Source organism: Carassius gibelio, chromosome A21 (genome assembly GCF_023724105.1).
Source record: "Carassius gibelio isolate Cgi1373 ecotype wild population from Czech Republic chromosome A21, carGib1.2-hapl.c, whole genome shotgun sequence".
NCBI classification, from domain to species: domain Eukaryota; kingdom Metazoa; phylum Chordata; class Actinopteri; order Cypriniformes; family Cyprinidae; genus Carassius; species Carassius gibelio.
The window spans coordinates 11,622,057-11,635,006 of record NC_068391.1 but is presented as its reverse complement, the minus strand read 5'-3'; the positions used below and the strand labels follow the sequence as shown (position 1 = coordinate 11,635,006).

Genomic DNA, 12,950 nt, shown 5'->3' with positions numbered 1-12,950 from the left:
AATTTTCCTCAAACGATCTTTGGACCGAGCCGCACGGAAATGACTGAATAGAATTTTTCGACCTACTGGTCAAAAAAAGAGTTATGATGCTCTGAAGTTAACACTGTTGAATCGAAATTGTTCGAGAAGCTGTATCTCGGCCGTACTTTGATCAATCGCCACAAAACTTGCTACACTTCATCAACACTATGAACTGAGAATATATCCCAAAGTTGGAAACAGCGCCACCTATGGGTCGTGAGATACCAAAGACTCACATTTCTGCTTATAACTTTTGAACAATTAGTTGGAAAATCATGATCTTGTCGTCAGTGTATTCCTCGAAACATGCCGAATCCATGGATGTAAATTTTGCCAGGATTAACTAAACTAACTGCCTGACATTAAGAATTGTGTCCTAAGTTTCTATATCATTTCAACCCATGGAAAGATTTCTACTATAATCGGTAGGGATTATTAAAACCATGTTTTGGACATATCTCAGAAGTCTGAATTACAATTTACTCAACTTTCCATATCATGCTGCTTAAATTGCTAAGCAACATTCTTCAGTGACCTCATTCTCACACCTTAACCTCTCTTCTGTGCCATGCAAACAGTGTGTCAACTAATGTGGCGCACTTAGCTAAGGCACTCGTCCCAAACCCGAGAGGTCGTGGGATCGAATCCGGGGTGGGTAACGTCGATCCGATGGGAGTTCCGTTTTGGCCGTTTTGCTTCGTCCCGCTCGTTGCTCTGGCTACAGCCCTTCAGGGCTTGGCCCCGGTATCGCTGCTTGCAGCTATATTTAGGGGCCAAGCCCAGAGGGCTGTAGCCCCTATTGTATCTGTACGTTTTCTTTATTATTATTATTATTATTATTATTATTATTCTTCTTCTTCTTCTTCTCGTCCAATGGGAGTCTATGGCAGCCCTATGAAGGGAACATGGGAAAATGATGAAATTTGGCACACCTGTAGAACTGGTCATTATTAGTGATCTGACCAACTTTGGGGTCTCTAGGCCAAACTCTATAGCGCCACCACCAGTCCAAAAATTCAACATTCAAACGTTAATAACTCTTGAACCACTTATTCTATGAAAATAAAACTTAGTACATCTATTTTGTCTCTTCATGGAGATTCCATTCCATATCTTACATTAAGACTCCGCCCATTACAGTAGCGGCCATTTTGAAAAGTACAGTATTCAGTCTAAACACTACTCCTCCTTCAAAATTGGTCCAATTCTTCTGAAATTTGTCTCAGATGTTCTTTGGACTGAGCCGCACAGAAATGACTGAACAGAATTTTTTGAACACTAGTGAAAAAAAAAGTTATGATGCTGTGAACTTACTGAGGCTGACCTAAAATCGGTTGAGATGCTGTATCTCGGCCAAACTTTGATCAATCGATACCAAACTTGGTACACTTCATCTAGACCATGATCTGGGGGTCCATGCCAAATTTGGGAATAGCGCCACCTATGGGTGTTGAGATACCAAAAATGCACTTTTTTGCTTATAACTTCTGAACAATTCATCAGAAAATTATGATCTTGATGTCTATGGATTCTTTAGATCATTCCGAATCTGTGGATGTCAATTTTGTCAAGACCACCTGGACCACCCGTCCGCCATTTTGAAATTTGTCAAAAATTGCTATATCTTTTGATCTACTGTACATATCTTCACAAAAATCGATAGGCATCATCAACACCATATCCCGGAGGTACCCCGGAAGTTGGAAGCGAGCGCCACCTAGTGTTCAAGAGATATAACGATTCTTGCAAAACCCCTTATAACTACTGTAAATGTTGATCGATTTTTGTTATTGTTATGTCATTTTATTCCGTGGGTTATGCTGAATCTGATGATGTCTCAATTTTCATTTTCCAATATGGCGTCTGTCCACCATATTGAATGGAATGAAATACAGTTTTTTCGCTACTCCTCCCTGAAATCTTGTTCAATTTTGTCCAAAATTTTATCAGATGAACTTCAGACCGGGCCTGACAGAAATGACTGAACAGATTTTTGATATTCACTCCCGTTCCCGACGTGTACAGCTCTGAAGTTGACCGTGCCTGTGCTGGTTGATTTATGCTAATTAGCTTAGCATGCTAATTAGCTAAAATGCGAACACGTTTCTATTGACTCTAATGGGTCTCCTGAGCTATCTGGTTAACTTTGAGCAACGTTAGCATTTTTTAGCGTAGCATGCTAATCTGGCTAAAATGCTGCTTCGGGCTTTTGAGAGTTAATTCTCACACCTTAACCTCTCTTCTGTGCCATGCAAACAGTGTGTCAACTAATGTGGCGCACTTAGCTAAGGCACTCGTCCCAAACCCGAGAGGTCACGGGATCGAATCCGGGGTGGGTAGCGTCGGTCCGATGGAAGTTCCGTTTTGGCCGTTTTGCTTCGTCCCGCTCGTTGCTCTGGCTACAGCCCTTCAGGGCTTGGCCCCGGTATCGCTGCTTGCAGCTATATTAGCGATTGTTTTTGGTAGAATTTTCGAGCAAAAACAATCGATCACTATGCAAGCCCTATGAAGGGAACATGGGAAAATGATGAAATTTGGCACACTTCTAGAGATGGTCACCAATAGTGATCTGACCAACTTTGGGGTCTCTAAGACCAACTATACAGCGCCACCACCAGTTCAAAAATTCAGTTTTGAAACTTTAATAACTCCTGAACCCTTTGTTCTACACAGATAAAACTTAGTACACATGATTACTCTCTTCATGGAGATTACATTCTATACCTTACATTAAGTCTCCACCCATTACAGTAATTGCTATTAAGCTAATTAAGTGTTTCTGTTTAAACGCTACTCCTCCTTCAAAAGTGGTTTGATTTTTCTGAAATTTGCCACAGACGATCTTCGGACCGAGCCGCACAGAAATGACTGAACAGATTTTTGATATTGGTCTTTGTTCAAAAGTTATTAAATTGTGAACATAACGAGGTCGACCCAAAATCGGTTAAGAGGCTGTATCTCGGCCAAACATTGATCAATCGAAACTAAACTTAATACACTTCATCAACACCATGATCTGAGGGTTCATGCCGAATTCGGGTACAGCGCCACCTATGGGTCATGAGATAGCATAAATGCACATTTCTCCTTATAACTTTTGAACAACTTCTTCTATCAAGATAAAACTTAGTACACCTGATTCCTCTCTTCACGCTGATCACATTGAATAGTTTACATTAAAATTCCTGCCATTACAGTGATGGCCATTTAGAAAAGTACAGTATTCCCTTTTTTCGCTACTCCTCCTTCAAATGTGGCCCAATTCTTCTCAAAATTTCCTCAGACGATCTTTGGACCGAGCCGCACGGAAATGACTGAATAGAATTTTTCGACCTACTGGTCAAAAAAAGAGTTATGATGCTCTGAAGTTAACACTATTGAATTGAAATTGTTCGAGAAGCTGTATCTCGGCCGTACTTTGATCAATCACCACAAAACTTGCTACACTTCATCAACACTATGAACTGAGAATATATCCCAAAGTTGGAAACAGCGCCACCTATGGGTCGTGAGATACCAAAAATTCACATGTCTGCTTATAGCTTTTGAACAATTAGTTGCAAAAACATGATCTTGGTTTCTTTCTATTCCTTGGGTAATGCCAAATCTATGGATGTAAATTTTGCCAGGATTGACTAAACTACCTTAAAATGCTAGGCAACTTTCTTTAGTGAACTCATCCTCACACCTTAACCTCTCTTCTGTGCCATGCAAACTGTGTGTCAACTAATGTGGCGCACTTAGCTAAGGCACCGGTCCCAAACCCGAGAGGTCATGGGATCGAATCCGGGGTGGGTATCGTCGATCCGATGGAAGTTCCGTTTTGGCCGTTTTGCTTCGTCCCGCTCGTTGCTCTGGCTACAGCCCTTCAGGGCTTGGCCCCGGTATCGCTGCTTGCAGCTATATTTAGGGGCCAAGCCCAGAGGGCTGTAGCCCCTATTGTATCTGTACGTTTTATTATTATTATTATTATTTTCGTCCAATGGGAGTCTATGGCAGCCCTATGAAGGGAACATGGGAAAATGATGAAATTTGGCACACTTGTAGAGATGACCATTATTAGTGATCTGACCAACTTTGGGGTCTCTAGGACCAACTCTACAGCGCCACCACCAGTTCAAAAATTCAACATTCAAACGTTAATAACTCTTGAACCACTAATTCTATGAAAATAAAACTTAGTACATCTGTTTTGTCTCTTCATGGAGATTCCATTCCATATCTTACATTAAGACTCCGCCCATTACAGTAGCAGCCATTTTGAAAAGTACAGTAATCAGTCTAAACACTACTCCTCCTTCAAAATTGGTCCAATTCTTCTGAAATTTGGCACAGATAATCTTTGGACTGAGCCGCACAGAATAGACTGAACAGAATTTTTTGAACACTAGTGAAAAAAAAAGTTATGATGCTGTGAACTTACAGAGGTTGACCTCAAATCGGTAGAGATGCTGTATCTCGGCCAAACTTTGATCAATCGATACCAATCTTGGTACACTTCATCTACACCATGATCTGGGGGTCCATGCTAAATTTGGGAACAGCGCCACCTATGGGTGTTGAGATACCAAAAATGCACTTTTTAGCTTATAACTTCTGAACAATTCATCAGAAAATTATGATCTTGATGTCTATGGTTTCTGTAGATCATTTCGAATCTGTGGATGTCAATTTTGTCAAGACCACCTGGACCACCCGTCCGCCATTTTGAAATTTGTCAAAAATTGCTATAACTTTTGAACTACTGTACAAATCTTCACAAAAATCGATAGGCATCATCAACACCATGTGCCGGAAGTACCCCGGAAGTTGGAAGACAGCGCCACCTAGTGTTCAAGAGATATAACGATTCTTGCAAAACCCCTTATAACTACTGTAAATGTTGATCGATTTTTGTTATTTTTATGTCATTTTATTCCTTTGGTTATGCCGATTCTGAGGATGTCTCAATTGTCATTTTCCAACATGGCGTCTGTCCGCCATATTGAATGGAATGAATTACAGTTTTTTCACTACTCCTCCCTGAAATCTTGTTCAATTTTGTTAAAAGTTTTATCAGATGAACTTCAGAACGGGCCTGACAGAAATGACAGAACGGATTTTTGATATTCGTTCCCGTTCCAGAGATGTACAGCTCCGAAGTTGACCGTGCCTGTGTTTGTTGATTTATGCTAATTAGCTTAGCATGCTAATTAACTAAAATGCTAACACTTTTCTATTCACTCTAATGGGTCTCTTGAGCAATCTGGTTAACTTTGACAATGTTAGCATTTTTTAGCGTAGCATGCTAATCTGGCTAAAATGCTACTTCGGGCTTGTGAGAGATCATTCTCACACCTTGACCTCTCTTCTGTGCCATGTAAATTGTGTGTCAACTAATGTGGCGCACTTAGCTAAGGCGTTGGTTCTGAACCTGTGAGGTTGTGGGTTCGAAACCTGTATGGGAAAAATTTAAAATTGGGTATAAAGTTGTCATTTCAATTCCTTTATTACATGGTTAAGAGCTGTACTAAAGTTTCTTAAAATGGGATCAAAAATAAGTGTGTTTTTGTAACTTCATTCTGCGTTCGTTCTCATCAGACCTTCTGATTTCACCTTATCTGTAATTCTGAATCTATCTGTTCTGTAAAAAGTGCTGAAAAAGTTGCTTGAAAAAACCTTAAAAGCCAAAGAGCAATAAGGGCTTGGCCCCAGAAAGGCTGCTTGCAGCTTTAATAGCGATTGTTTTTGGTAGAATTTTCGAGCAAAAACAATCGATCACTATGCAAGCCCTATGAAGGGAACATGGGAAAATGATGAAATTTGGCACACTTCTAGAGATGGTCACCAATAGTGATCTGACCAATTTTGGGATCTATAGGACCAACTCTACAGCGCCACCACCAGTTCAAAAATTCAATATTGAAACTTTAATAACTCCTGAACCGTTTGTTCTAGCCAGATCAAACTTAGTACACATGATTTCCCTCTTCATGGAGATTACACTCTATACCTTACATTAAGACTCCACCCATTACAGTAATTGCTATTAAGCTAATTAAGTGTTTCCGTTTAAACGCTACTCCTCCTTCAAAAGTGGTTTGATTTTTCTGAAATTTGCCACAGACGATCTTCGGACCGAGCCGCACAGAAATGACTGAACAGATTTTTGATATTCATCTTTGTTCAAAAGTTATTCAATTGTGAACATAACGAGGTCGACCCAAAATCGGTTAAGAGGCTGTACCTCGGCCAAACATTGATCAATCGAAACCAAACTTGATACACTTCATCAACACCATGATCTGAGGGTTCATGCCCAATTCGGGTACAGCGCCACCTATGGGTCATGAGATAGCATAAATACACATTTTTCCTTATAACTTTTGAACACCTTCTTCTATCAACATAAAACTTAGTACACCCGATTCCTCTCTTCACGCTGGTCACATTGAATAGTTTACATTAAAATTCCTGCCATTACAGTGAAGGCCATTAAGAAAAGTACAGTATTCCGTTTTTTCGCTACTCCTCCTTCAAATGTGGCCCAATTCTTCTCAAAATTTCCTCAGGCCATCTTTGGACCGAGCCGCACGGAAATGACTGAACAGAATTTTCCGACCTACTGGTCAAAAAAAGAGTTATGATGCTCTGAAGTTAACAGTGTTGAATCGAAATTGTTCGAGAAGCTGTATCTCGGCCATCCTTTGATCAATCACCACAAAACTTTCTACACTTCATCAACACTATGAACTGAGAATATATCCCAAAGTTGGAAACAGCGCCACCTATGGGTCGTGAGATACCAAAAATTCACGTTTCTGCTTATAACTTTTCAACAATTAGTTAGAAAATCAGGATATTGGTCTCTGTCTATTCCTCGGATCATGCCGAATCTATGGATGTAAATTTTGCCAGGATTGACTAAACTACCTTAAATTGCTAGGCAAATTTCTTTGGTGACCTCATCCTCACACCTTAACCTTTCTTCTGCAGCTCACTGGTTGTGTAAAGACTCAGTGGTGCAGTATGTTAAGATGCTGGTTCTGAGCTTCTGAGGTCATGGGTTCGAATCCAGGGCAGTTAATGTTGTTTCTGTGTACATGGGTTTGGGTCAAGGGCAGTTAATGTTGATTCTGTTCAAACATTTGAATTTCCTGAGTGTGTTTGCCTTGAATCAAAATTGTGTTTTTGGTCTTTCTAATCTAAAGTTCTGTTCAATTTCAAACTTCTCTACTTCTGAACCGATCGGTTGTCCTGACGTGCGTACCGTTTCGGCCGTTTTGCTTCGTCCCGCTCGTTGCTCTGGCTACAGCCCTTCAGGGCTTGGCCCCGGTATCGCTGCTTGCAGCTATATTATTATTAGGGGCCAAGCCCAGAGGGCTGTAGCCCCTATTGTATCTGTATGTTTTATTATTATTATTATTAGGGGCCAAGCCCAGAGGGCTGTAGCCCCTATTGTATCTGTACGTTTTATTATTATTATTATTATTATTATTATTATTATTCTTCTTCTTCTTCTTCTTCTCGTCCAATGGGAGTCTATGGTAGCCCTATGAAGGGAAAAAGGGAAAATGATGAAATTTGGCACACTTGTAGAGATGACCATTATTAGTGATCTGACCAACTTTGGGGTCTCTAGGGCAAACTCTATAGCGCCACCACCAGCTCAAAAATTCAACATTCAAACATTAATAACTCTTGAACCACTAATTCTATTAAAATAAAACTTAGTACATCTGTTTTGTCTCTTCATGGAGATTCCATTCCATATCTTACATTAAGACTCCTCCCATTACAGTAGCGGCCATTTTGAAAAGTACAGTATTCAGTCTAAGCACTACTCCTCCTTCAAAATTAGTCCAATTCTTCTGAAATTTGGCTCAGATGTTCTTTGGACTGAGCCGCACAGAAATGACTCAACAGAATTTTTTGAACACTAGTGAAAAAAAAAGTTATGATGCTGTGAACTTACTGAGGTTGACCTCAAATGGGTTGAGATGCTGTATCTCGGCCAAACATTGATCAATCGATACCAAACTTGGTTCACTTCATCTACACCATAACTTGGGGGTCCATGCCAAATTTGGGAACAGCGCCACCTATGGGTGTTGAGATTCCAAAAATGCACTTTTTTGCTTATAACTTCTGAACAATTCATCAGAAAATTATGATCTTGATGTCTATGGTTTCTGTAGATCATTTTGAATCTGTGGATGTCAATTTTGTCAAGACCACCTGGACCACCCGTCCGCCATTTTGAAATTTGTCAAAAATTGCTATAACTTTTGAACTACTGTACAAATCTTCACAAAAATCGATAGGCATCATCAACACCATGTGCCGGAAGTACCCCGGAAGTTGGAAGACAGCGCCACCTAGTGTTCAAGAGATATAACGATTCTTGCAAAACCCCTTATAACTACTGTAAATGTTGATCAATTTTTGTTATTTTTATGTCATTTTATTCCTTTGGTTATGCCGATTCTGATGATGTCTCAATTGTCATTTTCCAACATGGCGTCTGTCCGCCATATTGAATGGAATGAAATACAGTTTTTTCGCTACTCCTCCCTGAAATCTTGTTCAATTTTGTTCAAAATTTTAACAGATGAACTTCAGACCGGGCCTGACAGAAATGACTCAACAAATTTTTGATATTCACTCCCGTTCCAGAGATGTACAGCTCCAAAGTTGACCGTGCCTGTGCTTGTTGATTTATGCTAATTAGCTTAGCATGCTAATGAACTAAAATGCTAACACTTTTCTATTCACTCTAATGGGTCTCTTGAGCAATCTGGTTAACTTTGACAATGTTAGCATTTTTTAGCGTAGCATGCTAATCTGGCTAAAATGCTATTTCGGGCTTGTGAGAGATCATTCTCACACCTTGACCTCTCTTCTGTGCCATGTAAATTGTGTGTCAACTAATGTGGCGCACTTAGCTAAGGCGTTGGTTCTGAACCTGTGAGGTTGTGGGTTCGAAACCTGTACGGGAAAAATTTAAAATTGGGTATAAAGTTGTCATTTCAATTCCTTTATTACATGGTTAAGAGCTGTACTAAAGTTTCTTAAAATGGGATCAAAAATAAGTGTGTTTTTGTAACTTCATTCTGCGTTCGTTCTCATCAGACCTTCTGATTTCACCTTATCTGTAATTCTGAATCTATCTGTTCGGTAAAAAGTGCTGAAAAAGTTGCTTGAAAAAACCTTAAAAGCCAAAGAGCAATAAGGGCTTGGCCCCAGAAAGGCTGCTTGCAGCTTTAATAGCGATTGTTTTTGGTAGAATTTTCGAGCAAAAACAATCGATCACTATGCAAGCCCTATGAAGGGAACATGGGAAAATGATGAAATTTGGCACACTTCTAGAGATGGTCACCAATAGTGATCTGACCAACTTTGGGGTCTCTAAGACCAACTCTACAGCGCCACCACCAGTTCAAAAATTCAGTTTTTAAACTTTAATAACTCCCGAACCCTTTGGTCTATCCAGATACGACTTAGTACACATGATTACTCTCTTCTTGGAGATTACACTCTATACCTTACATTAAGTCTCCACCCATTACAGTAATTGCTATTAAGCTAATTAAGTGTTTCTGTTTAAACGCTACTCCTCCTTCAAAAGTGGTTAGATTTTTCTGAAATTTGCCACAGACGATCTTCGGACCGAGCCGCACAGAAATGACTGAACAGATTTTTGATATTCGTCTTTGTTCAAAAGTTATTCAATTGTGAACATAACGATGTCGACCCAAAATCGGTTGAGATGCTGTATCTCGGCCAAACATTGATCAATCGAAACTAAACTTGATACACTTCATCTACACCATGATCTGAGGGTTCATGCCGAATTCGGGCACAGTGCCATCTATGGGTCATGAGATAGCATAAATGCACATTTTTCCTTATAACTTTTGAATAACTTCTTCTATCAAGATAAAACTTAGTACACCTGATTCCTCTCTTCACGCTGATCACATTGAATAGTTTACATTAAAATTCCTGCCATTACAGTAACCCGCATTATGAAAAGTACAGTATTCTGTTTATTCGCTACTCCTCCTTCAAATGTGGCCCAATTCTTCTCAAAATTTCCTCAGACGATCTTTGGACCGAGCCGCACAGAAATGACTGAACAGAATTTTTCGACCTATTGGTCAAAAAAAGAGTTATGATGCTCTGAAGTTAATAGTGTTGAATCGAAATTGAATGAGACGCTATATCTCGGCCGTACTTTGATCAATCGCCACAAAACTCGCTACACTTCATCAACACTATGGACTGAGAATATATCCCAAAGTTGAAAACAGCGCCACCTATGGGTCGTGAGATACCAAAATTTCACATGTCTGCTTATAGCTTTTGAACAATTAGTTGCAAAAACATTATCTTGGTTTCTTTCTATTCCTCGGGTAATGCCGAATCTATGGATGTAAATTTTGCCAGGATTGACTAAACTACCTTAAAATGCTAGGCAACTTTCTTTAGTGAACTCATCCTCACACCTTAACCTCTCTTCTGTGCCATGCAAACTGTGTGTCAACTAATGTGGCGCACTTCGCTAAGGCACCGGTCCCGAGCCCCAGAGGTCGTGGGATCGAATCCGGGGTGGGTAACGTCGGTCCGATGGAAGTTCCGTTTTGGCCGTTTTGCTTCGTCCCGCTCGTTGCTCTGGCTACAGCCCTTCAGGGCTTGGCCCCGGTATCGCTGCTTGCAGCTATATTTAGGGGCCAAGCCCAGAGGGCTGTAGCCCCTATTGTATCTGTACGTTTTCTTTATTATTATTATTATTATTATTATTATTCTTCTTCTTCTCCAATGGGAGTCTATGGCAGCCCTATGAAGGGAACATGGGAAAATGATGAAATTTGGCACACTTGTAGAGATGACCATTATTAGTGATCTGACCAACTTTGGGGTCTCTAGGACCAACTCTACAGCGCCACCACCAGTTCAAAAATTCAACATTCAAACGTTAATAACTCTTGAACCACTTATTCTATGAAAATAAAACTTACTACATCTGTTTTGTCTCTTCATGGAGATTCCATTCCATATCTTACATTAAGACTCCGCCCATTACAGTAGCGGCCATTTTGAAAAGTACAGTATTCAGTCTAAACACTACTCCTCCTTCAAAATTGGTCCAATTCTTCTGAAATTTGTCTCAGATGTTCTTTGGACTGAGCCGCACAGAAATGACTGAACAGATTTTTGATTTTCGTCTTTGTTCAAAAGTTATTCCATTGTAAACTTAATGAGGTTGACCTAAAATCGGTTGAGATGCTGTATCTCGGCCAAACTTTGATCAATCGAAACCAAACTTGATACACTTCATCTACACCATGATCTGGGGGTCCATGCCAAATTTGGCAATAGCGCCACCTATGGGTGATGAGATACCAAAAATGCACTTTTTTGCTTATAACTTCTGAACAATTCATCAGAAAATTATTTTCTTGATGTCTATGGATTCTTTAGGTCATTCCGAATCTGTGGATGTCAATTTTGTCAAGACCACTAGGACCACCCGTCCGCCATTTTAAATTTTGTCATAAATTGCTATATCTTTTGATCTACTGTACATATCTTCACAAAAATCGATAGGCATCATCAACACCATATCCAAGAGGTACCCCGGAAGTTAGAAGACAGTGCCACCTAGTGTTCAAGAGATATAACGATTATTGCAAAACCCCTTATAACTACTGTAAATGTTGATCGATTTTTGTTATTTTTATGTCATTTTATTCCTTTGGTTATGCTGAATCTGATGATGTCTCAATTGTCATTTTCCAACATGGCGTCTGTCCGCCATATTGAATGGAATGAAATACAGTTTTTTCGCTACTCCTCCCTGAAATCTTGTTCAATTTTGTCCATAATTTTATCAGATGAACTTCAGACCGGGCCTGACAGAAATGACTGAACAGATTTTTGATATTCGCTCCCGTTCCTGACATGTACAGCTCTGAAGTTGACCGTGCCTGTGCTTGTTGATTTATGCTAATTAGCTTAGCATGCTAATTAGCTAAAATGCTAACACGTTTCTATTGACTCTAATGGGTCTCTTGAGCTATCTGGTTAACTTTGAGCAACGTTAGCATTTTTAGCGTAGCATGCTAATCTGGCTAAAATGCTGCTTCGGGCTTTTTAGAGTTAATTCTCACACCTTAACTACTCTTCTGTGCCATGTGAACTGTGTGTCAACTAATGTGGCGCACTCTGCTAAGGCACTGGTCCCAAACACAAGAGGTCGTGGGTTCGAATCCAGGGTGGTCAAGGTTGTTTCTGTTCAAGCCATTGGATTTTCTGTGTGTTCACATTGAATCAAGAATGTGTTTTGGTCTTTCTCATCTGATGTTCTGTTTGATTTTGAAGTTTTGAGATCATTCTCACACCTTAACCTCTCTTATACAGTATGCTGTGATGTGCATTGACTGAGTGGTGCACTCTTCTAAGCTGCTGGTTTCAACCCTCTAAGGTTGGGGCTTCAAATCCAGGGTGGTCAATATTGTGTTTGTTCCAGATGTTGGATTTTATGAGGATTTTATTTTTGTTCATTTTTGAACGTCTCTACTTCTGATCTTGTTTTTTATGTATATTATACTGTTGCCATATTTGCTCTTCTTGCTCTACACTATGCTTCAAAAACATTATTTGTTAGCATGCAAGTTTATGCTTCATTGGTGTTCCTTTTTATATAAAAAGATATCTTCAGCATTATAGTATCTGTGTGCCATATGTTTCATTGTATGAGAAGAATTGTGCTCTCACAGATGAGGTAAAGGGTTTCAATTCTTCTGTGGGGTGACATAATAATAGAACATCTGATCAACAATACGGGGACATCTTTGCAACATTTCCACTAAGTTTTATACTTGTTAAATTGACAGTTATGAACAAAAATAATGTGCACTTAGTGGGTCAACTCCTGCCATTTTATA

General features: G+C 39.7%; 1 long non-coding RNA gene across 8 annotated transcripts in view; it reads right to left on the bottom strand.

The window, feature by feature from the left end:
* The window catches only part of LOC127941922 (uncharacterized), a 39,169-nt gene extending 32,751 nt beyond the window's left edge, over positions 1-6,418 (bottom strand). For 6 of the 8 annotated variants that reach the window (XR_008149198.1, XR_008149199.1, XR_008149196.1 and 3 more), the window contains exons 1-2: positions 4,063-6,418; positions 576-953 (exon numbers count right to left, since the gene is read on the bottom strand). This is a non-coding gene — a long non-coding RNA (uncharacterized LOC127941922). The remainder of the gene's footprint in view (positions 1-575; positions 954-4,062) is intronic. The other 2 variants (XR_008149201.1, XR_008149200.1) reach the window with 1 other exon arrangement.
* Between the last annotated feature and the right edge of the window lie 6,532 nt (positions 6,419-12,950).